This window comes from Mustela nigripes, chromosome 6 (assembly GCF_022355385.1).
Source record: "Mustela nigripes isolate SB6536 chromosome 6, MUSNIG.SB6536, whole genome shotgun sequence".
NCBI lineage: Eukaryota > Metazoa > Chordata > Mammalia > Carnivora > Mustelidae > Mustela > Mustela nigripes.
Window position 1 is genome coordinate 48,307,147 of NC_081562.1, and position 27,224 is coordinate 48,334,370.

Genomic DNA, 27,224 nt, shown 5'->3' on the forward strand with positions numbered 1-27,224 from the left:
TTTGTTTGTTTGAGTCTGTGTTTGTAGGTGAATATGAGTGAGCTGAGGACAGTTAATTAACAAGCATTTATTGCCTATCCATTATATACATAATGAATCAAAAAATAGACACAACACTTAACAAAGCATCTGGGGTGAAATAAGAGAAAAAATATGTTCACGGTTCCTGGGAAACTTAGAACGTAAATAGGTAGAAACAGAGTGAAAGAACAAACTTGAGATGACATATGAAATGTGAAATTATTTAGAACATATTAAATATATCACGAATAAGAGAATACAGAGTGAATGATCAGAGCAGAACTGGGCCAGTCTTAGAAAACTATCTTCAGTTGGAGAATATCGAACCAAAATTTGAGATTGGATTTGGTCCAGGATTAATGGAAATGGGTGAGATTGATTTCCATGTGTGTGGTGGGAAGTATGGGGGCCAGGGGTAGCTTAGTGTGTAAAAGGGATTGCCAGTGAAGGTAAACATATCTCTAGTGACTTGGGAAATGATTTAAAGAAGTGAATCTGGAAAGATAAATTTAAATGCACAATCTGTGACCCAAATTTTTTTAAACGAATCCTTTCAAAATGTTACAGAAGGCTTGTTGTTTGAGAAGAACTGTGTATTTGTTCTGTATGAAACAGTTTGAAATGATGATAATGGATAACAGAGCTTAAATAAATGACAAGTAGCAAAAAATATATGATTTATTATCACATACCTAACTGATGAGTGTACAATATGAATGTCTTATTTCTCTAAGCTGACAAGTAATTGAAATAATGTGGACACTTTTGGACTCTCTGTATTGCTCAGATGTGCAGATGTACACACAGAAGTCTGCTGTGATGAGCTCTTGGAGTCTGAAGACTGGACTTCAAATCCCATTCTATTGATTAAGACTGCTCTACCTCTGGAGAAGTTGCTTAAATACATTCAAACTCAGTGTCCCAGGGGTGGCTGAGGATCAAACAAGACAATGTATGTGAAATTACCTAGCATATGTTAGGCACTCGATGTACTTTTACTTTATTGTTTTCCCTGAGAAGCAGTGGGGCTTTATGGAGAATGTTGTCAGGCTGGGGTGGGAACAGAGAAAATATTTGATTCATATTTTAAGTAAAGGGTGAAGCATGTCTTTCATATTCTTTTTAGTGGAAAGATTTAGGAAGCTCCATACATCTGTATATCACCCAGTTTTCTGGAAACGGGTCTGGGGAAAAGAGGCCTACTTATAGCCAATCACAAGGATTGGACTTTTACGGCACAGAGCAAACATATACAAAAATAGCTTTCTTCCTCCTCATAGGACTTAGTTTATTGTAGAAAGTTTGGAAAGTCCAAAATGTGAAGCCACACATTAGCCACAAAAAATGACTTTGGTGTATTTTCTTCAATTTCTTTTATGCAACATAAACTTACATTGGAATTAGCTGTACATATCTTTTATAACCAGATGTTTCTCATCTCCACTGTATAGGAAGCATATTCTTATGCCACTACCCAGAAGAATTTTCTGAAAACATAACTTTGAATGGTTATACAGTATATCCTGTAGTATGGCTCTAACAATAATTTATTTAATTATTTCCCTATTTTTAAGGCTGTTTAGAATATTTGCCATAACACATGTCACTGTAATGATTATCAGTATATGTAAATCTCTGATGATTTATTTGAAATAGATCCAAGAAATGGAATTATTACACCACAAAGTAGAAATACCTGTAAGCCTCTTAACTCACATTGAGAATTATCCTATGGAAAGGTACCAATTTTATGTTCCTCTTACCAGTGTATGACACCCAGCATTTCCCAGAACTCTTGCAGCGAAGCATTTCTATGAAGGCTTCCTTCACAAGTGGTTGCCATGCCCATCTGGGCTGATTAATTTCTGGAAACCTTTGTTAATGGTTATTTATTAACAATCACTGCCTTTGTATCTGAGGCTTTCCATTTCTTCTTTATCTTCATTACAATTTACATGTTTCCTTTTAAAGTGTTTTCTGAAAAACAGCAAAGCAGTCAATGTGCTAATAAAACTAAAATTGAGATTTAATTTCTTAGATAAAATTGAGGCAGGCTGACAAACTCCGACTTGTGGGAAGCCTGGATGGGTGGTTGCCTGGCAAATACTTCATGAGTCATTGTTTTTAAAACCCCTAGAGCCAGGAAGAAAGGGCCGATTAGCTGGAATGAGTTTTCATATTCCCATTTCACATATTTCTAGAAACAGTACAGTTTTTGAACATGTTAAATGGTCCAAAATTAATAAATGATGATAAAAGCAGAAGATGAGCTGCTTTAGGCAAATTTGGCCCCATGACCTAGTCATGAACTTCTTTCAAGTAGGGTGAACAGTCCTTCAATAGGAGTCCCTTATACTTTTGTATTAAATGTGTACATGCCTGCTACCACACTGGCTGGTAGAGTCCTTGAGATGGAGAATGAGTGTTTCCATCTTTATTTTGCTGCTCAGACTAAGGAACAATACCTATAATAGAATCACGTAGATGAATAATTCCCTAATGACTGGCTAGAAAAAGAATTTTTGTAGCAATGAAAGAAATCCCAAAGGAAATTATTGAAATATTTGAATATATAAAAATTTTAAATGTCTCTATACACCCCCTCTTCCATAAATGTCCAAGCTCATAAACAAACTTAGATGTCAAACAACAAGGAGAAAATATTTTCCATAAATTTGGCAGCAAGAGATTTAATCCTTTAACATATAAAGAACTCATAAAAACCAATAAAAAATATTGAGTATAAGAGTTAAATGGGTAAAGGATATAAATACATAATTCACCAAAAATAAAATAGATGAATAAATATATTTAAGGCTATGGTTCAGTAGCCAACTTCATTTTTAATTGAAGAAATGCAGAACAAAACAGTCAGATACCATTTCTGATCATTAGATGAAAAAAATTCTTTTTCTATTTTAAAAAAAGGATAATAAGCCTGGCAAAGGCAAAGTGAATGGGAATATAATTTGGTACAACCTTTTTGGAAAGCAATTTGGGAATATGTATCAAAAACTTTAAAGATGTTCATACTTTTTGTATAAAGTCCCACTTTAATAAATTTATCCTAAGGAAACAATCCAAAATGAAAGATTTATAGTACACAATATTATTTACCTTAACAAAATAGTAGAAAAATCTAAAAATTCTATCATAAGAGTTAATCAAATAAATTTTGGTATAGCCAGACAATAGATTATTAGGCCATCTTTTAAAATGTCAATGGAAATTTTTAATAACATGGCAAAATATCTATAATTTGAAGTGAAAAGTATAGTCATTTACACATACATATATATTTGCATAGAAAAATTACTAGAAAGAAATATACCAGCCTATTAACAAGAACTATTTCTGGATAGTGGAATTACATCTAATTTCTCTTTCATGCATTTATGTATTTTTGAGCTTTTTGCAACAACAATGTACTGAAAATATTACCTGAAGTTAGCACTAGTTTTTATCTTAAAGAAAGTGGGTTGTTGGGCGCCTAGGTGGCTCAGTTTTTAAGTGTCTGCTTTTGGTTCAGGTCATGATCCCAGGATGCTGGGATGGAGCCCTGCCTCAGGTTCCGTGCTCAGCGGGAAGCCTGCTTCTCCCTCTCTTGCTACCCCCCTGGAGATTCTTGCCTGATAACTGTTATTTTCCCTGAAGAAGAAGCGAGATTGTCTGCTGGGCTTCTTTGGTGAAACTTGAGAAAAGTAAACTTTACAACTGCCGCTGACACAGAGGAAGGACCTCATGTGATACTGTTTTCAAAACCTGCTCCTTATTCTTTTCCTCTGATTAGGGATGCCAGACAGAAATCTGGAAATCATCCTTCCCATTCCTATTGATCAATAAAGTTCTCATTGTCCAACCTCCTAAGTATCTCTCAAACCAATCTCTCCATCTCCTCTACTTTTTCTTCCCTTCTTTGTTGTGATAGATTCTGAACTGGTCTATCTAGGCTCCTTTGTATTCCCACCTTTCCCAACTCAATAGGGATTTTATCATATTTCCATTTGAAATACTTCACACCTTCAGTTGCCTTTAGGATAAAAATACAAATTCTGTAACAGGATATACAAGGCACTTCTTGATCTGGTTCTTGTATTTTTTCCCCATCCTTAGTATGTCCATCCATCCATCTATCTGTGCAACTATTCCATTCCTGGCCATCCATCCTCCTATTCACAAGTACCAACAAGATGCTGGAAACTGTGTAGGCTAAGTGCTAGGGAAATAATACAAAGAAATCTAGACGTGGTGTCTGTGGAAGAGCAACTTACAGTCTGGGGGGTAAACAGATATAAATACTTGTGACACATGCTGTGTTAAGGAAGCTATGAATGCACAAAGGACTGAGTGTTAGGTCCCTGAGGCAGGGGCTGGGCAGGGAGATGGAATTGGGAAAAGTTTCCTAGAAGATATGGCCCTTGAACTGAATATTGAAAGTTGAGTAGATTTTTTTGTTCTTCAGAAAGACGTTTCAGGTAGAGGCATTACTGAGAGTAAAGGTGTGGAGGATGTGACACAGCTAGTGGAACCTGCATGTCCTTTGGTGTACCTGTAGCATAGAATGCAAGACTCTAGTGATTGTGTGTGTGTGCACGTGAGCACTGGGGCAGTGGAGGAGGATGGGGAGTGAGAGAAGAGACTGGAAAAGCAGGCAGAGGTCAGATGGTGGAGTTCTAGGCTCTGTTCTGAAGGCAAAGGAAAATAGCTGACAGTAACCTATGAGATTTGGGATTTAAAAAGATCTAGTTGGTGATAACATGAAGAATCGGTGGGGGTCCGACGATACTGGAGGCAGTGAGGCCATCTTGTTTAGGTTGTTGCTTAGAAGAGAGATGATGAAGTCCTCAAGGCTGAACGAAGGAAAGAAAGTGGAGTGTTTTAGAAATGCTAAGGGGATATTATGCTGTGTAGCAATGCTTCTCCAGGTATGACAGTCTGTGAACTGGTTGTGACTCGTCTGCTATGAGATAAATACAGGAATTGACCTAAGAATTTAGAAACTTTTGCATTAAGTGAAAGGCAGAATCTTTTATCTGTTAAGTCTAATAATGAAAAACCTAGACTTGTATTATTTTGTAGATCTTTGCTTTTTATTTCATTTATCTTGTAATTAGCTTTTACTGTATTTTATCCAAGTATTGGACAATATGGGCAAGCAATACAAAGTGGACCTCAGCACAGTTGGCTGAGAGGCACTCGGCTGCAGGACGTGGTGATTGAGTGAACGTGGGAGTGGGCAGAAGGAGGGGTGTAAGATGACCCTCGGGTCTGATGATGGTGTGATAGTTAGAGAAAGTTAAAGAATCAGCCATTTTTTGGCAAGAAGGTAAATTCCCACTTCCTGTTATTTTGGGCTACAGTCATATAGTTTTTTAAAGATTTTATTTATTTACTTGAGAGAGAGAGAGAACACAAGTGGGGTGGGGAGAGGCAGAGGCAGAGGGACAAGCAGGCTCCCAGGGAGCCCGACACTGGGCTTGATCCCATGACCCTGGGATCATGACCTGAGCTGAAGACAGATGCTTAATGGACTGAACCACCTAGGAGACCCCGGCTACAGTCATATTTTTAAAAATGCATTTGGGGAAAAAATGTTATAATCTTTTATGCATCTAGGGTTTTCATGCACCATTTTCTCTATCAGTAACATTCCTTACTCCCTTCTTCACTCGACTAATACTTAATATAAAGACAAATGTTGTAAAAGCATTTATGTATCATCTGCATTGGGCTAAATGCCTTACATTCATTAATTTCATTCACTCCTTTCATTCACTCCTATTGTATTAATTTCATACAATAACCCTGTGAAGGAGGGATCTCATTTTGTAGATGAGAAGACTGAGGTTCAGAGAGGCTAAGTAACTTGCTGAAGGTCACCCAGCAGTAAACTGGGAGAGCTGGCCTTTGAACTCAAGAAATTCAATTCAAGAAAACACATGTGCATGTTGTCTAGTCAAGCCTCAGAGCAACTGATGCCTCTTCCTGGACAGCAGTCTTCCCTGCTGTCTTTACTTATTGGTGCATCTTCTGCATTTCCACAGAGTACATGAGCACATCTGTCTCTGTCATGGCACTTGTCATGCTTGATTAGAAGCATTTGTCTGTTTGCTGTTTCCCTTTCTTTCCTAAACCGTGAACTACTTGAGGGAAGGACAGACTCCTGACATCTCTGATTCTTCAATCCAGAGTGATTCTTCAACCCAGTGCTCAGTGCCCAGTGTTAAGTAGGAGTTCGGTAAATGTCTGTTGAATAAATGGAGGTGTGAGAAAACATGGGGAGATGTTAAAGGTGGCCGGAGACTAGGGAGTATGGGTTAAGTGTAAACAGGTAAATTGGGGTCACATCATGAAGATTGTTAAATTCTGGGTTTAGGAATTCGCAAATAGCTGTCCCAGAATCCTTTATTCTCTTCAACTGCATTGATATTAGACTTCTCAGTGCTTCTCAGTAACTCTATGCTGGGGACACTAACCAGTGATACGCCAGTATATGTTTAACAGCTACCTCCTCCTTCCTTGGCTCCACAAAAAGCCCCGATTTGTTGTGCTTTTCGATTTCCATGCTGTACATACTTCCATCACGGCCAATTTCAAGCTCCCGATATGAGGCTATTGAACATGAAAATGGGAAGAGACTCGCAGTATCATGCCAATATAAAATATTTTCACCACACAGTTACAACAGACACAAAGAACTTGAGGACCACAGCTAATAGTAAAATGTAGTGAAGTAATTAAGAAGGGATGAGTTTTGAGGGTTTATTATCTTTGTTTTTAATATGTCTTTAATTATAAGTTTAAATAATTTAATTTTAATAATGGCTGTGTTTAACATCTGGCTTACGAAATTCCTTAAATTTTAACAACTGGCTTCCAAGAGCTGATGTGAGCTGACACCACTGTGGCTAATCTCTTTATCTGGAGAGTCATTCAAGCCCAGCTCCTGGCCTAATCTTATTCCTAAGCAGGTCACTATAAGAAGTTCTGGATGAGGGGTGCCTGGGGGGCTCAGCCGGTTAAGCATCTGCCTTCAGCTTAGGTCATGAGCCTCGGATCCAGTGGGATCCGGCTGCCTGCTCTCCCAGAAGCCTGCTCTGGGATGAGTCTACTTCTCCCTCACTCTCTGCCCCCCCCCCCCCATCTTGTTCTCTCTCACTTGCTCTGCTCTCTCTCAAATAAATAAATTAAAAATCTTAAAAAAAAAAAAAAAAAGAAGTTCTGGGTGAGTAGCTTTTTGAGGCAGCATTAGTTCCCTCGTAATCTGCTCTAATCTTTGTGATCCAGTTCCTGAGAACTTAAGTTTTGATCTTGTTTTACAATAAACAACATGACCTTCAGATACCACCATCCTTGTGGAGACTGTCCGAATACTAGTTTTCCTCTGATGCCTTCTTGAGTCAGGGTTAATCAAATCACAAAAGTTATGCACTGTACAGTGTGGTGCCATTTACATGTGGACTGATTGCTTGGACTGTCTAGCTGCTACATTTTGTTCTATGGCTTACCTGCCCCAGCACTGCTTAAATATGTGCCCTGATGTTTGGGCTTGCTTTGATTTATAGTACATGGTTCTTCTGATCTGCTGATCCTCTTAATTTTGAATCTGCTTTTGGACTGAAGATTCTGTATTCCTTTGGCTTCCATAACGGACATTTGGCCTTATTCCATGATCTGATTATAAGGCTGTCTGGCTTCCTGACTTTGAACTAGCCAACCACAGCTCAAATTCAGATGCTGATAAAATAGCAATATTGAAAATGAGCTAATTTAAGCAGGTATTACTATATTTTTGTTAGCCCTATCTGTCAATAGTTCCAAAAAAAAACCAGGTTGCCTTATTTGCGAACAATTCCTGGAGATCTTCTGGGAATTTTAAACGGTGCCTAAGTTAAAATAATGGAGCAAATGAATTAAACAAATGGCAGCTCTTCACTAGCTATCAGTTCAAGGAAGGTTCAGAGGAGATGGAGTGAACACCTGGGTCTTTTATAGATTGAGTTTTTCTTTGCTATAGACTGTAGGAAGGCCATATGGGATAAATCTAGGCCAAGCACTAGACGTTTCTGAAATAAAAGACACTATACTTATGCATGGTCTTATACTTCTTTGTTATTTGAACCTAATAAAATCAAGGCTCTTCATTAAGAAGGGGGCTTGGCATTTCTCTTAGTGCTCAATAGATATTAACACTAGTAACCTAATATTGATACAGAACTTATGTTAATAGATTTCAGTCTTGAATATTGTTGACTGATGTAGAGAGCAACTTGAGAAAACCACAAGGGGAAAAGCACGTTAAAAACTTGAGTTGGTTCTTCCAATGGAAAAAAAACCTAGGATTCATGCTGTTGGTCAGAGGTGAAGAATTGCCCCTGTGCCTCAGGCTTCATTGACACTTTGCCCTGTGTAGACGTGACTGGGGTAGTTCCCCAGAAAAGTTCTGTGAGCTTATCACTGAACAGAATGAATCCTTAGTAACTCCAAGATTGTTTGATTTTTCCACACTCCAAGAGAGTCGTGTTTAATGACATAGTAAAAATCTGCCCTGGGACAGGAAGTTGGTTTTCTGAAGAGTATTTTCATTCTCAGACTCTATTTGTAGAGAGAATTACCTTAAATCTTTTCTTGGAAAGGTAGGGTTAGAAACAAATATTCCAAGAAATAAATGAACAACTGAGTGACTTAGGAGAGCTTGGCATCTTATCTTTTCATCAAGGAAAGTGGTACCAAGCAGGAACAGCCAGCCTCGTGGGCCCTCGAGCCATGCCATTGCAGAGTCCTGTGCTGAGAAAGTTTCCACACTTGGCTTAACACTGTTGTCATTTTGGATTTCTTAATTTGTGAACAAGGGGCCCCGCATTTTCATTTTTCATCGCTGGGCCCTGCAAGTGATGTAGCACGTCCTAATGACAAAAGAGGTGGGATTAGGCGTTCAAAGAAGATTTTTTTTTTTTTTTCCTGCAGGAATGCCGCAGGATAACACTGCAAACATGACTTGAAAAAAAAAGTTGTAATTTTTATTTAACCAGCCAGGCAAGAATAAACTGAGAGTGCCACAAATGGTGTTATAAACACCCAAGTGTGTACAACAGCTACCATTTAGATACCCCATGCCAGGTTGGGACACATCCCCTCATCCTTCATTCCCTACTTTGCAGTTGAGGATAGGAGACACAAAAAAGATAAGAAAATCATCAATAGTCTTATAGGTAAGTAAATAGCAGAGCTTAGATTTAAACTAAGAAGTAGGGCTCCAGAATGTTTTCTATGTCATGTTTTTCCTTTTTACTAAGTGGAGCAATGACATTGATGCTAAAAGATGTTTTGCAGTATCTGTAGTTATGCTAGTTATTATTTTTAAATTCAGAGAAAACTAATGAGCTAGGGCACTTTCAATGGCCTAAGCCAATGGGTATTTGGAAGCTAATAGCGAATTGCATCATAGAACAAAACACATTCTTTCCTTTGGGACATCAACTACTGACTACTCTATTAAGGGGAAGGTACTAAACGCATCACAGTTTAGTGTCTTGTAACTGGCATTCAGTTTTGACTCAAATATTTTTAACTACACTACTAACCTTATGTGCTAGAGGCAACATTTTCCTCCTTAGGAATTTATCCTATACTTTATTCCTTCCAGAGAATTGAGAATTTGGCTTGTACTTGCTGGATATGTTACATAATCCTATAAAGCCATTTTCAAATTAAAGATTCTTACCTCGACCTTAGTTTTTGAATTCTTTGTAGATATCAGACCATACTGGTTGGAGGACAGCCTCTAGCATCTCATGGCTAATTCTCTGGTCCTTACATTTGCATCTGTAATAAAGATAGTAGAAACAGATAGCTCTCATAGTTGCCACAAGACTAGAAAGCACTCAGCACTTGCTAGAACATAATTAACGCCCTGTAAATAGGAATAATTGTTTCATTTATGAAAACTCATATGGAATAGTACCGTAGGTGGATCTCATGGATATAACATCTCTAAGCTTCAGTTTCTTCAGCATCAAATCAAGTTAATAACACCCATCTCACAGGGTGTTACAAGGATTAAGTAGGATAATGTGTAAGAAGTGTTTAGCACAAGGCCTGGAATATACTAAGTTCTTATTCTAAAGTATCTCCTATTATTCGATTTGAATTTTCTCTCTGTAATGTAGGTCTAGGTAATTTCCCAGTGTGATCTTGGACCTGGTATATACAACTATTTTATTTTTAATAACATTTTTTGTCTTTTCCTTCTCCATAGGTCATACTCTGTTAGGAGAATGAGATAAATGTTGGGTTTTACTGTACAGTAATACTTTTCTGTATTAATTATGCATCTTAAAAATAAAATTTGGAAAGATATGTTGGTCTTTTTCCAATGATCCTTTTATAAAGGGCTATTAAAATAACACATAAAAGAAATAATGTTCATTCATTATTCATACGTTGTAGCAGTGATTACATCAGCTCAGGCTGGCCATCGATCGGCCCTCAGAACCCTCAATTCAGCCTGAGCTCAAGGAGCAGGCAGCAGAGGGAAGGCAAACAGCACATCTCCTGTGTTTTCCAGAACTAGTTCCACCAATGAGGCCCTCCTTCTGTTCCACTCCTCCACAGGTCCCTTTCCCTCTGCCCACCAGTATGGTTGGGTCCTTTTAGACAAGAAACAAAATAATTTTTCTCTTAAACTTGTTCCTGCCTTCAAGTAATTTTTCATCTTTCCCTTTTATTTGACTGCTAACCTTCTGATAAAAATGGTCTTTACTTCCTTAACATGTCTTACTTTTCACTCCCTGTGTTCACCCTCTCTTTCATCCCTATGACTTTCTGGCAACGGTTATCTTGAAAGCAATAAGAACTTCCCAAGTCATCAAGATGTTTGACCTTTTCTTAGTCTTCATTCTTCTTGACCTGTCTGAAACATGTGATACTGTTGAAATTCTGACAATCCCTTAGAGTCTGGGACATTGTTCATGTTTTTCTTGATATTTGTGTCTTGGTTTGTTCACAGAAAATGGGAATGATGCCCACTTTGCAGAATGTTGTGAGGATAAAATAAGATGTTATTGTTAACATATATAGCAATCAATAAGATTCACCTGATAATCTCATTTATTCCTAAGACTCCAAGTCTTACACTACATAGATGTATCTGTATATTTCTTTTGCTCTTTCTCCTGATATTCATTCTTCCTTTTGACCTCTATTTTTATCTGTAATAATAAAACCATGGGTGGTTAGAGCTGGAAGAGTTCTTAGAGAGAGCACTCTCAATTTACAGTGGAAGAAATGGTAGTGTGCAGGGTAAATTGGTTTAGGCCAAAGCTGCTGGGTGAGTGAGGATGGCTTTAGCTTCAAGTAACAGAAATCCCAATGAAACTGGCTTAAATGTGTGATCTTCCATAACAAAAAATACAAGAGTATGGCATGCTAAGGTTGATTAGTATAGCAGTTCAATGACAGCTTCAGGGGCCCAATTTTTCTCTCTCCTGGCTCTGCTATCCTCAGCTTGTTGGTCTGTTCACAGAACTACAAGCGGTTCCTACTGCCCTATTCATACCTGGCAATGTCCACTGAAAGAACAGACCATCTCTTCTGGTATAGCTCTTCTTCTTTTTTTTTTTTTTTTTTTTTTAACTTTTTCAATTTATTTATTTTCAGAAAAACAGTATTCATTATTTTTTCACCACACCCAGTGCTCCATGCAATCCCTGCCCTCTATAATACCCACCACCTGGTACCCCAACCTCCCCCCACCCCGCCACTTCAAACCCTTCAGATTGTTTTACAGAGTCCATAGTCTCTCGTGATTCACCTCCCCTTCCAATTTACCCCAACTCCCTTCTCCTCTCTAACTCCCCATGTCTTCCATGCTATTTGTTATGCTCCACAAATAAGTGAAACCATATGATAATTGACTCTCTCTGCTTGACTTATTTCACTCATGGTATAGCTCTTCTTAAGAGTGAGAGTTCATTACCCTGAATCACACAGCCGATTTTCCTTCATGCTTCATTGACCAGACTTGGGACTTGCCCCGGGAAAGGGAGATGTGATTGACTTAGACCAATCAGAATTTACCCCCTGAGGCTGAGTCCAGCCTCCTCTGAAGCACAAGGACTACCAAGTTGGGCCAATGCAGAAACTAAATCTGATTTCTTTGAGACTAGAAAGGAAGACGGCACAGTGGAAAATGAGGGTTGGGCCGGGTCCCACAGTGTCTGTCACTGTCTCCCAACCACGACTGAACTCAGGTTTCCTGATCCCTACTCAACACTCTTTCAATAATTCCTACTGCCTCTCAACCACTGGAGTCAGACTCAACATGTCCACCATCTAGCTGATCACCTTTCCACTCAGACTTGCCCCTGCCAGGGCGGGGGCATATTTTCCTATGTATTAGCCATTTTCTTCTGCAAGTGGGCTACCATTTTCTTTACTAGTTAGCCATCTTTGACTTCTTTCCCTTCTTCTTCTTCTTCTTTTTTTTTTTTTTTTAATTTTATTTGACAGAGAAGGAGAGGCAGCTAGAGAGGGAATACAAGTGGGGAGTGGGAGAGGGAGAAGCAGGCTCCCTGCTGAGCCAGGAGCTTGATGTGGGGCTTGATCCCAGGACTCGGGATCATGACCTGAGCTGAAGGCAGATGCTTAACAACTGAGCCACTCAGGTACCCCTCCCTTCTTCTTCATAGTTCATTTTCTTTTTTTTTTTAAGATTTTATTTATTAATTTGACAGAGAGAAATCACAAGTAGACGGAGAGGCAGCCAGAGAGAGAGAGAGAGAGGGAAGCAGGCTCTCTGCCAAGCAGAGAGCCCGATGCGGGACTCGATCCCAGGACTCTGAGATCATGACCTGAGCCGAAGGCAGCGGCTTAACCCACTGAGCCACCCAGGCGCCCCCTTCATAGTTCATTTTCTAAATCTTATTTAATTTCTCTATTTAAAAAAATCTCATTCACTGTTTTCTTTCCATTATTACTATTAGTTCTGGGTGACATCTTTATTATATATGACTTGGATTAGTACAATAGTCTGGTAACTGATCTTTCTGATTCACTTCTCTTTCCAATTCTCATTTACTCTTCAAATCGCTGCCATATTCATCTTCCTAAAACATTCTTCTTACTTTTGAAAAAACTTCTTTAGAGGGATGCCCAATGAGACTAAGCTCTAGTAGTTTTTAAAAACTAGAATAAATTGTTATTTGAAAGTTGCCTGTAGCTTCTATTTCTAGTGTTAGAATTTACAAATTTCCTTGGGGCAGATATCCTTTAAGCTGAGAACAATCTATAGAATAGTCTCTTTTAGATAGATAGAAGGCCATCAGATACCAGTGTAGAGGAAAGCATGCAACAGAACTTTTGTTTTACATTGACAAATATTGCCTTTCTGGGAGGTTGCAAAAAAAAAAAAAAAAAAAAAAAAAGATGGGTGTATTTGCATAATGTGCAAGGAGCCTTCTGGGAAGTAGTGGATAAAACTCTGACACTTTCCTTTCTGAAGTTTAACATTATTAGAAAAGTATCAGATGAATTAAAATGGACTCAACTTAGGTCATTTGGCAAAGATATCAAACGGCTTTGAGGAATAACACATTATAATAAAAAGAGAATCCAGAATGATGACCAAACCCATATGAGAAGTTTAGAATGGGTTTGGAATGGGAGGCCTGGTTCTAGAATGGGCTATCTGAGCTTAGTGGGAAGGCTTTAAAAAAATGCTGCATGCACATGTAAGTGTAAATATATACATGCTGGAAGCTGAAGTCATTGAAGGGCAAATTTAAGAGTCTAGTACTGATGTGACTTGGGGTTTCTAAAGCTGGTCTAATACTGATGGACAGCCTTTTCCACTTGAGGAATTCGTACAAGGTGCTGACACCAATGAGTTAGTACTTTGTGTTCTTTGGAAGGACTGTGGGATGTTGGAGTCAGTTTTCTTGAAATCAGGCAAGAAAAAAAGATATAAAGCTATCTGGATTGGAAAGAAAGAAATAAAACTTTCTTTATTCAGAGATGACATGATCATTTACATAGTACATAGAAATTCCTATGTAATCTATGAAGGTGCTCCCAGAATTAATAAGTGACTTTAGCAAGACTGCAGAATGTGAAAACATATGCAAAAATCCATTGGACTTCAATATATAGTGCTAGCAATGAATAAGCAGACATTGAAACAAGAATGATTTAAAATAATATAAAAATATGAAATATTTGGGGATTAATTTGAGAAGAGATGTGAGTGATTGGTATATGGGAAACTATAAAATATTGCTGAGAGAAATTAAAGAAGACCAAAATAGAGAGACATAATGTGTTTACAGGTTGGAAGACTCAATATGGTGAGGAGGGCAGTTCTCTAAATTAATAGATAGATTCAGTGTAATCTCAATGAAAAGTTCATTTCAAGTCTGGGGAAAATATTTGTAAATCATATACCTGATAAAGGGCTTACATTCAGAATGTATGAAGAACCCTGGATTTTCAGGATCTTCGTATGATCAGGTATATGATATATTTTAAAATGGGCAAAGATTTGAGTAGACACTTCATCAAAAAAGCTATAAAAGTGACAAATTAAAACATTAAAAGTTATTAGTCACTGGGGAAATGCAAATGAAAACCATAATAAGATATTACTACACACCAACTTGCTGTCCAAAATTAAAAAGCAGAGACCACGCCAAGTGTTCTGGTATGGAGCAACTGACATTCTCATATAATGCTGGTAGGAATGCAAAGTGATAAACCATTTTGACAAATACCTTGACCTTTAAAAAGTACAATAGAAACCTACTATGTGACTCAGTCACTTCACTGCTAGCTATTAATGCAAGAGAATTGGAAGGCGTATGTCCACATGAAGACTTGTATATGAGTATTGGAAGTTGCTTTATTTGTAATAGCTCCAAACTAAAAACAATGTAAATGTCTATCAAAATGGTGAATGAGTAAACAAATTATGGCATATCCATAACTGGGCAAAAATAGGTCAAGTTTGAAATATTGGTTATACCTGGTGAGTCTATATTCTCCAACTGACTAACACCTCCAAACACTTGGGTCTGTCTCTTTCCTGAACAGGAATTACCTATGATGAAATGAAAACATTTTATTGTGTTTAAAAAGATATGAAAATTTTCCTAATTGTGATTATGCAATCTTCATTCACATAAGATTGGAGAATGTTTCCTTTCTATTTGGGTTGCTTAACCTCTCAATCTATTGTGAATACATTGTGTTTATCATCTTTAAAAGGCAAAAGATTTATACGATCTGAAGAGAAACCAGAGCATGTGCTTATCATCTTTAAGACATTTCTCATTACCTAAGTACCAGAAACTTTTGTTTGTGGTAGATTTGTAACTGTTCAAGGATCTCCCATATGATGTGCAGGGGTTGAGCAAAATGGCGTAAAGATAGAGTTGATTATATTATAGAGAAAATATCAAAAGTCTGTTTCTGGAACATTTTTTTCTATTTTTGACCCCATGTTGAAATAATGAAACCCAGATCCTATCTAAGAAATAGGCCAATGATAAAACCTAAGAATAATTTTGTTGCGGAGTTAAAGTGAACAAGAAACTGGGCTAAAAGGAGAGCTTTATTGCAGTTTCAAATATCTGAAAAATTGGGAAATTTTATCCAGAAGGAGTTCAGGAAATTGTGTTGGATGAAAATGATGTTTTGTATTTGTTCTAATGTAAAAGCATCTATTTCCCTCACACAGAGATGGAGACGTAATGGTCTCAAATCTAATGGAAGTGCTCATTGCCAGGGGTATTGTAGTTTTGAAATGGGTTTGTTTGAGGATGCTAGGTCTAATTTCATATCATTAAACTCTGAAATTACAGAAGGCTTTCCGATGTAATCTCTGCACCTCAAAATGGCCTCATGGTGCACCACAAACCTGCTTGTGTACAAAGTCTGAAGGGCCTGTATGTAAAACAGTCCACCTTTCTACAGCAACCAGCACTGTGTCTCTGTTGTTGCCCTTCTCACGGACTGCGTTTCTTGAGGTGCTCCATGTCAGAGGTCGACTTGGATACCACAGGTTTCTAAAGCTGATAATGTGGCAGTGGTGACAATGTCAGGGTTTGGATGAGACCAAATGAGAATACTAATTCCACCAGGCGTGAACTCCGTGGCCTGGATCCCATCTGTTAGCTTCCCAAGTTGAAACTTCCCCATCTGCCAAAAGGGTACCATGAATGTCAAGACTTAGCATGGTGCTTGGCACAAGAGAGTACACACTCAGCACCTGTGTGGTTAGTATTATTAGCAACCAGAAATTACCTTAGTTTTACTTCAAGTCTTAGCCTTGTGCTAAGGATAATTTCTTTTTCAAGATTTTATTTTTAAGTAATCTCCATCCCCAACATGGAGCTTGAACTCACAACCCTGAGATCAAGGGTTGCATGCTCCACCGACTGAGCCAGCCAGGTGCCCCTGTCCTAAGGTCATTTAAAAAAAAATTATAGTGTGGAAGTGGGTGTTTTTCTCAGAAACATTTCTAGAGGAAATTTGGTGGCTGTTTATCTAGTGTTAAAAGGCCTACCCAGCCTTGTCCAAGAGATACACAATGTCCATGCCTTCAACTAGATACATAAATGGTGTTATGGAACCCCTAGATATTGTCCACTCAATTCACTGTGGGCAGGAAGAGGGTCTATTTTTAAGGGGAGGGAAGAAGACCATAAATGGCTAAAAATAAGATTCTCCTATTCTGGCTGCCATTTTCACCCTTCATTTTTCTGTCCTCCCTCCCTCCAGGGTTCCTAAAGTCCTCTTATCACCTCTGTTCACTCTCCCCTCCTCTTTCTCTTCTTTAGAAATGGTACATATTATGAAAGAGAAAATTCTTGACACCGTCCTCAGAAAGTCGTGGTGGGGGTAATGCATTTTTAATCCCGAACACCTGGTCTCCTTTTATTTGGCTGCCAGAATGAGAAGGTTTTTTGATTATTCAAAAAAGTCCTCTTGCTCACAAATGACTAAAAAGGTTAATAAATTTCAGAATCTGCCCGGTAATCCAGGGAGATAGAACTTTGCAAACACAGACTTTTCTTTTTAGATTGAATCTGACATTATGAAAAGCTACCCCTCACTTGCCACACTTGAAGTATTTATCCAGGCTTTAAACACTGAGTAGCAAGAGTGTGGCGAGGGAGCTAACATTAATTGTGGGTCAGCTCTACAGAAGGACGCTCACATACATCATCTCACGTGGGCTTCATGACAGTCCCATGGGGAATGCATCACTCTGTCCATATTTCATAGGTGAGGGCATGAGGGAGCTTCCACATGCCCTGTCAGAAAGGGACTTGCTCTAGTGCTGTTTCCTCAAATACTGGTGACCCCTTGCAGGAGTTAGTCATCTTCTCCAGCTGACCCTCTCATCCTGGTTGTGTAAAACCTTGATACAAGTGCCTCTCTGCCCACCATGCAGTGCCAATTATGGCAAGATGTGGCAAGTTCAACCACCCTGTGTGGCCAGTCTATTCTTGGGGTGTCAAGTGCAGAGGCCATCTTTCCAGGAAAGAGGGCTTTGAAATGGATATCCCCTCCCTCTGTGGTACAGACACAGCAGCTGTCTCCCTGAATCTCTTTCATGGGCTCTGCTTGCAAAGAGGCAGGTCTGCAAGTCCCTTTCTGTTGGCTGGGGTGGTGAGGTATTGTGTGGGTATGACAGTGGGTGGGAACTCTAGTTACCTCTCAACAGTGCCTCATAGGAAAGCCTGCAGAGCATGGCAGGAGTGCGGGGTGTGTTTTGGTCTTCAGTTACGATTCTGAGAAAACAAGAATGTCATTTGCACAAAGATGATCATATTTAGTTCTTATAACAAGGCTGTGGGGAAGGTTCAGTCCAAGGTCATGGAATGATTACGGATCCAGGCGTGGGTTTGAATCAATGCTCTAATACTGTCCATGGTGAGTTCAAGCAACTTGGTATTAGTGTGACTCTCACCTTCCTGTGCCTCAGCTTCTTCTCTGTATGATTTGCCTACCCTATTGTTGTGAAAAGAAAATGAGATAACCTCCATGGTAGTAAGTGAGCTCTACATGTTTGCTGTTCCTCTCTCTGGTTTTCAGATGAGGAAACTAAAACCCAGATGGACTAGAAAACTGCATAAAATCACAGAACATCTGAGTGCTTTCAAAACCTATGCTCTTAGCTGTGACTCCATGGCAATGCCTCTTAGCCTTTTCCACATCCTGGCACACGTGGAAAATACTGACTCATATGGCCTTGGAGGGGAATGAATGGGACAACTCTAGGCTTTAGGCGATGGGTCTGGTGGGCTCTGGCCATCTCAAGCTCCTTCTGGTCAGTTGGTACTTTGCTGTATTGGAACAGATGCCAAGGATGTCAGGTAAGTCTTCCTGGAGGAAATGCTGTTTTCAGGGTAGCTTGAACAGTTAGTAAAGTTTAGAAGTGAAGCGGGGGGGCAGTGAGGTTGGATGTGAGGGACTGCTTAATTTTCTCTTCTAGAAAATAGAGATCACAATATTATCTATTTTACAGAATACTCAAAAATCGAATGAAGGAATGTATACAGAAAGGCTTTGTAAAATGTGATATCAATTTTAGCTGTTACTATTTCTAAGGAAGATGGACAAAACACCTGAAATTGTAAGAGTGATTTAGGCATAGTGGTTACGGAGATGGAACATTTCTACCAAACATTCACTCAGGGAAAGGTACAGTTTGACAGGACCTTCCTCCCTCCCCACCCTCCCTTCCTTCCTTCCTTTATTTATCTTTAATCAAATAAAAATGGACATTAGCTTCTTCCAAGATTTGCTATGAGGCTTAACCTATTTTCTTCAAGTAATTAAGTGAGTAGGGATAAGTTCAAGAGTCCTATAATCCCAAGCTAGGTGATCTCTGAAGGTCAGACTAATTTGGCTTTATCTGAGGCAATGGCAGGCCAGGCTGTCTCCGTCAGCTCTAGGCATCAGCTGCACCATCTCCTGATGGCAATGCCTGCTGGACATGGTGAACAGTGAAAGGATGAAGGTGACGGAAAGAGCATAGCAGGTGTCATGTGAATGGCTACTAGACTTATTTGTCAGCATATGGGAAATAGTCATATGCTGACATATGGAAGAATGATTAGAGGCAAAAAGTAGGAAAACATGGGTTACACATAAAACAAAAATAAATCTTGGGACATTTCCGCAAGTCTTCATTGCTATTTCAATCCTACTATTTTGTAATCTTGGGCTACTTTTACTTTGAGATCCAGGACGAGATGTTTCAACTAATTCATCTCAAAATATTACCCATTTTAAGAAGTATTTTTTTTAAAGACCTCATTTAAAATTTGCTCAACTTTGACATTTTCTTTCCTGAGTTTACTGTAAAATTCAAGTCAAGTCACTTGCACAAATGCATCAATATTTTAAAAGCTACCAATCTTGCACATAAAAAAGAAAGCTCACAGTCTTCAATAATCTTTAATGTAACATGCATTCATTATATATGAGCCCTCAAAGGAGAAACTCACGTTGTTCAGAATCCTAAGTGCTACAGAACGGTGGCTTTGGTATAGTTAAATACCACACGTTTGCTTAGTAAAACCACCAACAAATGACTTTAGCACATTAACCCTGAAAGTCAGCACGACTCTTTTGTCTCTAATAATGAGGACTAAGCAAAAGAAGAGTATTTTCTCTGATGTGACATTCTTGTGGTCATAATTTTAACAAGATACTCTCCGTGAAATTTGACTCTGATGATGTTCCTCAGGCCTTAGAGAAGCTGACTCATTCTTTGTGGGTGAACTCAAATGTCACCTCTGCTGTGAACTAGTCCCTAACACCTCAAAAAAAAATGACTTGCTCCCATGGAACTTGGTACATGCCTCTGTTATGGCACCATTATCACCCAGTGTGCTAGCTATGCTTGTGTTTGTTTACCTACCCAGTGACCAATGAACTCCTTGGGTGTAGGATGGTTTTTGGCACAGGAGGCAATTAATAGATAATTGTGGAATTAAAGAAAGTATCTAACATCACTGATATGTTTGAGATATAGATACATTTGCGCACTTGTACCAACAAACAGAAAACAAAATGTTCACGGGGCTATTGCCATCCAGACATAGAATTTTTTAAAAAGTATTTTAGGACGATGTCATCTTAAAATCTCCTTAACTGGAGAGATTCAAGAAAGGTCAACAATATTCTGAGATGAATGGCTGAATTAATGAATGAAAGAAGATTTTTCGTTAATGTGTGCTCAACTTCCACCCATGTTTAAAGCTAGAACCCAGGAGAAGCGAAGGGGTTGAGCTTGATATTTATTGAGTGACTTCTGTCTACTAGGTTCCACTGTTGGAGGTTACTGATACATGGTTCACTTTAGGTGTGACCACCCTATTGACTGAGTCTTATCAACTCCTTTTGTCAAATGGGGAAAACTTTTGTCAAATGGGAGGTTCAGCAATGTGAACACAGTCATTCCATCTGCTAAGTGGCTGAATCAGAATTTGAACCCAAATCTGAAAAGGATTCTTAGTATATGTCTCTAAGTGTTTATAAAAGGGAAGATTTCAATAGTTATTAAGATAATCAGGTTAACACTTATCTTGTAGCCTACACTTTCCCCTCTTAAACAAATATCTAAGGAAAAGGTTTGGGGGAAGGGCTTGACGTGGGTCATTGGTGTGGGGGGGGAGGTAAGCAAGTGGACTCAGAGTCAGAAATCCGGGAGAGAGACTGCTCTGTCATGTTCTAGTTATTTAACTTCCTTGAGCCTCAGTTTCTTTAACTCAGTTTCTTTAACTAAAGAGTGGAAATGGTTGGAGGGGAATAATCATCATTTGTATATGACAGGATGTTTTAAGAATAAAATGGGAGAATGCACTAAGCAGCTAACCAAGTACCTGGTACTTGGCACTAGTGTTCAATACGTTTTTATCATAATTACCCAAATGCTCTATGCTTATTGCCCAATGTCAACAGATAGTTGCTCATCTCTCTATTGAATGTTGAGTAGATGCAATCTTAGAATAAATGGAAGAGGGGCGCCTGGGTGGCTCAGTGGGTTAAGCCACTGCCTTCGGCTCAGGTCATGATCTCAGGGTCCTGGGATCGAGTCCTGCATTGGGCTCTCTGCTCAGCAGGGAGCCTGCTTCCTCCTCTCTCTCTGCCTGCCTCTCTGCCTACTTGTGATCTCTCTCTGTCAAATAGATAAATAAAATCGTAAAAAAAAAAAAAAAAGAATAAATGTAAGAGAAGCCCACTGAATGACCTTTCCCTTGTGACCTGTAGCCAAAGTGTGGGGGCTGGAATTATTTTAATTGGAGTTTGGTTCCTAGTTCTGCTTGGTTATCTTAGTAAGACAGGTCACTCTGTTTCTCTGAACACAGTTTTCTTACCTGCAGAATGGCAATCAAAACTACACCTATCTGGGCGCCTGGGTGGCTCAGTGGGTTGAGCCACTGCCTTCGGTTCAGGTCATGATCCCGGGGTCCTGGGATCGAGTCCCGCATCGGGCTCTCTGCTCGGCAGGGAGCCTGCTTCCTCCTCTCTCTCTGCCTGCCTCTCTGCCTACTTGTGATCTCTCTCTGTCAAATAAATAAATAAAATCTTTAAAACAAAAAACAAAAAACTACACCTATCTTACCAAACTCTTGCCAGGCTTATTTGCAAGTGCTAAGATAAGAAGCACATGAAAGGGCATCTAACCTGGTCTAAGAAGAGCCAGGAGAGTCTTCTTCAAGGGAGGGAAGTCCAAGTGGACACCTAACAAAGAAAAGAGCCTAGTAAATCATGATACACCTTTCTGCCAATAATAATCGCATTATCATTTTAGTAATGTAAGATCTTCCTTGGCTTAGGACAGACTTTCATCCCAATAAGCCCATCATCAGCTGAAAATGTCTTAAGCCAAAAAGCATTTAATACATCTAACCTATTGCACATCACAGTTTAGTCTAGCCTGCCTTGAATGTGCTCAGAACACTTATGTTAGCCTATGGTTGGGAAAAGTCTTCTCACCCAAGGCCTATTTTATAAGAAAATGTTGACTGTCTCATGTAATTTATGAAACACTGTCGTGAAACACGTAATGGTCGTACATGTACAGAAGGCTTGCAAACATACCAGTTGCTGACCCTCATGATGGAGTAGCTGGCTTGGGTGCTGCCTGCTATCATGAGACCGTGTTGCACCACATATCACTTGCCTAGGAAAACATTGAAATTCAAAATTTAAAGTATAATTCCTACTAAATGCATATTGCTTTCACACCATTATAAAGTCAAAAAATCACAAGTTGACCAATGTCTATATAATTGATACCTAAATTTATTTCAGACTATGTTTCCTGTTCTACTGGTTTAGCTTTCTGACATAACCTTTGAATTTCATTAAGGTTTTAGGGGGAGGAATGCTGTGATTTTTCATCTATTTTAATTAATTAATTAATTAGTTGGTTTTTAGTGGATGACAATTATCTTCAAAATTTGGTCTATCATTTTCCTAAAGGCATTTCTGGAAGAACTCAGTATTTTGCAATGTCCTGAATCATTGGCTGTGTAATGTGAGAACTAAAAGAAATATAGACTGTGTAACTCTTGACCCAAAAGAAATATAGACTGTATAACTCTTTCTGGTTTTCATAATGAGTGGAATAAGTCCATGAACTGTGTGTATATGTGTATGTGTATGTGTGTGTGTGTGTGTATTAAAATGTGTATACATCTTGGATTTGATCCTGAGTTATTCCTTCGGTATAAATAGGACACTGAAAGTCACATTAACTTTTCCAGGTCATGAGGGTTTTCATTAGAATGCTGGACTATTAATAGTTACCTAGTGGTGGAGAGGAAATGATGTTCCATTCCTTCTCCTCCCCAGAGGGCTTAGCATACCAGAGATCAACAGTGATTTGCAAGTGTCTGGTTCATAGTGTGCTGGTATTGTCTGTGAAGTCAAATTTTGGATGAACATTTTTCAATGAAAAAAAAATCAACAAGGATGTCTTCATGAACATTCTGTTTCCTAAGGAAAATTATTCTACATGGAATTTACCTAGTGCACCGCATAAGAATTCTTAGCACAGAATATCCAGTACGGTGTAAAAATTTATTTCCCTCGAGTTGCTTAAATGTCATAGTGTTTGGTACAAATAAGGAAATAACTTGTGCAAATAATCTTGCCTACGTTTCTCTGCTCTGGTCTCATACATAAGAGTGCCATCTACATAGAAAAGGATAGCTTAGTTATTACCTAGTGAACACAAACAACAGAGGTTGCCACAAGAGATAATTCAGAAACCTTTATTTTGTTTTGTTATTCTGTAAAACAAGGTTATCTGCCCAAAGAATCTAGAAAATTACCTGTAATATTTCCAACTGATTTTGTCTGAATTATTTCTGTGAGACCCACTGAATAGGCCACATTGGGATGAAGTGGACTTGTTAGAATAATAAGATCTGTCACATGGCTAATATTATCAGGTTTTTACTAGACTATAAGCTGCTTGAGGGCACAGCCTGTATCATATTTCACTTTGGATCTCTCCTGGGTCTTGAAGGTAGTAGGCATTGTCTAACCAGTTATTGAATTGATTTAAATTCATTTTACTGTGAAAATCATTTCTGAGTCCCCCAAGAATCAGACAGTATTTGAAAAATATATTCCTCAATGCTCTTTTTAAATTACATCTGGTTTAGTTTCCCATTGGGATCTACATATGTATGGAAACATTAGTGTATTATTTGTGGAAATTCTGAATTTTGACAAGGAAAGCAGCATCAAAAATTGGGTAACATTTGGCAAATATGGGTAAAATTGATGCAGATGTGTCTGGCCTAGCAGAGTTTATATAAATTAAGAGTTTTTGAAAAAACAAAAACCAAAACAAACAAACCATTTTCATGGCTATAGTACATTATACATTTTGTCTTACTTTTCTATTTTGGCAGTGTTATTATATAAGCCTGAAAATCAGGTGAGGTGATGCTTGTGTGTTTGAGCATGTATGTATGTAAACAAGAGATAAATGAAATTTCATCTCAATAAGATGAGCCTGGCATAGAATGATGATAATGGCTATTCATTGAGAGTCCAACATGTATCAGGTCACCTTTATTTTTTTAAAAAAATTTAAAAAGATTTTATCAGTTGCTTTCTTATACACTAAGAATGAAAATATAGAAAGGGAAATTAGAGAATTGATTCCATTTACTCTAGCACTAAGAACCATAAGACACCTGGGAATAAACCTAACCAAAAAAGGTGAAGGATCTGTACTCTAGGAACTATAGAAAACTTATGAAAGAAATTGAAGAAGACACAAAAAGATGGAAGACCATTCCATACTCATGGGTCGGAAGATTAAACATTGTTAAAATGTCTAAACTGCCTAGAGCAATCTATACTTTCAATGCCATCCCATTCAAAATTCAACATTTTTCAAAGAGCTGGAACAAACAATCCTAAAATTTGTATGAAGCCAGAAAAGACTGCATTGCTAAGGAAATGTTGAAAAAGAAAAACAAAACTGGGGACATCATGTTGCCTGATTTCAAGCTTTACTACAAAGCTGTGATCACCAAGATAGCATGGTCCTGGCACAAAAACAGACACATAGACCAGTGGAACAAAGTAGAGAGTCCAGAGATGAACCCTCAAATCTATGGTCAAATAATCTTCGACAAAGCAGGAAAAAATATCCAGTGAAAAAGAGACAGTCTCTTAAATAAATGGTGCTGGGAAAATTGTACAGCTATATGTAGAATAATGAAATTCTACCAGTCTCTTACACCATACACAAAGATAAACTCAAAATGGATAAAAGACCTCAATGTGAGGCAGGAATCTATCAAAATCCTAGAGGAGAACATAGGCAGTAACCTCTTCAACACCGGCCACAGCAACTTCTTTCAAGACATGTCTCCAAAGGCAAAGGAAACAAAAGGGAAAATGAACTTTTGTCACTTCATCAAGATCAAAAGTTTCTGCACAACAGAAGAAACAGTCAACAAAACAAAGAGGGAACCCCCGGAGTGGGAGAAGATATTCGCAAATGACAGTACAGACAAAGGGCTGATATCCAAGATCTATAAAGAACTCCTCAAACTCAACACTGCAAAAACAAGTAATAACATCAAAAAATGGGCAGAAGCCATGAAGAAACACTTCTCCAAAGAAGACATACAAATGGCTAAAAGACACATGAAAAAATATTCATCATCATTAGCCATCAGGGAGAACCAAATCAAAACCACATTGAAATACCACCTTACACCAGTCAGAATGGCCAAAATCAATGAGACAGTAAACAGCAAGTGTTGGAAAGGATGTGGAGAAAGGGGAACCCTCTTATACTGTTGGTGGGAATGCAAGTTGGTGCAGCCACTTTGGAAAACAGTGTGGAGATTCCTTAAGAAATTAAAAATAGAGCTTCTCCATGACCCAGCAAATGCACTACTGGGTATTTACCCCAAAGATACTGATGTAGTGAAGAGAAGGGCCATCTGTACTCCAATGTTCATAACAGCAATGGCCACAGTCGTCAAACTGGAAAGAACCAAGATGCCCTTCAACGGATGAATGGATAGAGAAGATATGGTCCATATATACAATGGAGTATTATTACGTCTCCATCAGAAAGGATAAATTCCCAACTTTTGTATCAACATGGACGGGACTGGAAGAGATTATGCTGAATGAAATACGTCAAGCAGAAAGAATCAAGTATCATATGGTTTCACTTGCTTGTGGAGCATAAGGAATAACATGGAGGACACGGAGAGATGGAGAGGAGATGTGAGTTGCGGGAAATCGGAGGAGGAGACAAACCATGAGAGACTGGACTCTGAGAAACAAACTGAGTGTTTTGGAGGGGAGGGGGTAGGGGGATAGGTGAGCCTGGTGGTGGGTATTATGAAGGGCACATATCGCATGGAGCATTGGGTGTGGTGCTAAACAATGAATGCTGGAACACTGAAAAGAAAAGAAATGGAATAAAATGGAAAAAATTTTCAAAAAAAGATTTTATTTATTTGAGAGAGAGAGAGACAAAGATGGCAAGAGAGAGCACAAGCAGGGGGAGCAGCAGGCAGAGGGAGAAGGAAACTCCCCTCTGAGCATACAATCAGTGAGGGGGACAATCCAGGAGCCTGGGATCATGCCCTGAGCTGAAGGCAGACACTTAATCGACTGAGCCACCCAGGCGCCCAGTCACCTTTAAATACAATAATATATTAAATGTATAAAACAACCCTAGGAATTAACTGTTATTTCCATTTTAAGGTTAATAAACTGATGTTCAGATCTGTTTAATACCTTGCTCAAGCTCATACAGTAAGTGGCAGAGCTGAGATTCAAACCCGAAACTGACTAGGAAATTGGTCTTCTTCCCACGTATTGTGCTTAACAGAGGAGGCACCTACACATGGTGATTCTTAACAGTGTCAAAACATCTTTTTCTTTGGGAACAACCCTTGTCTGTAATTATTACCTGTAGAGTCTTTCTTTGAGGCTTACAGCTAGATTAAGGCTTTGTTGAAGGAGAGCAATAAAATAGTCCAATTGCAGCTTCTAGCACTGCCAACATTTCCTGGGAAGTCAGTAACTGGACAAAAGTGAGTCACCTTGAATAAAAGAAAAAGAGCGAAGTGAGAGGGCGTTTAATGCTTTGTCTCTTTTTAATACAACAAATTAAACAATTTGAATTCTGAATAGAAAGAAACAAGTGAGATATTATGTCATTTTTCAAACCATGTTGGATTAATATCCCAGCATTTTTCCCTTCAGGTGATGATGAACGAGCAGCCGCAACGCAGAGCTGCGGTGGAAGAGGCTGAGAACGAGCCTGCCTTTTATTGGCTGGTAAGGGGGCCTAGGTAATATTTTGACTGGGGAGGAGAAGGGTGATATTAGAGGAAATTAGCTGGTTTGTCCTCAATCTCCTTTCCTATGCATACAGGAACGATAATGTTAAAATGTTAAAACTGAAAATCAATTTATCTGTCTGACTTTTTTTTGTTCAAGTGCTGCGATGCTCGGCCACCAGGAAGCCCAGGTCTGCTGAGATGGGCAACTAAACACCTAAATCCTCTTGTTGTGATATGTGCTAGGGATAGCAGTGAAGCAAGGCACTGCTCTCATGTAGCTTATAAGACATAACAATTTCATATAATGGTATGCGAGGACTTTCATTTTTTTCAAAAGATTTTATTTAT

General features: G+C 38.7%; 1 long non-coding RNA gene across 4 annotated transcripts in view; it reads right to left on the reverse strand.

The window, feature by feature from the left end:
- LOC132019441 (uncharacterized) overlaps window positions 1-27,224 on the reverse strand; it is a 183,893-nt gene that overhangs the window by 15,835 nt on the left and 140,834 nt on the right. The window contains exons 5-8 of one of the 4 annotated variants that reach the window (XR_009404774.1): window positions 26,501-26,633; window positions 22,135-22,216; window positions 9,746-9,846; window positions 1,785-1,998 (exon numbers count right to left, since the gene is read on the reverse strand). This is a non-coding gene — a long non-coding RNA (uncharacterized LOC132019441). Of the gene's footprint in view, window positions 1-1,352; window positions 1,999-6,509; window positions 6,634-9,745; window positions 9,847-22,134; window positions 22,217-26,500; window positions 26,634-27,224 lie in introns of those variants that run through there. The other 3 variants (XR_009404773.1, XR_009404776.1, XR_009404775.1) reach the window with 3 other exon arrangements.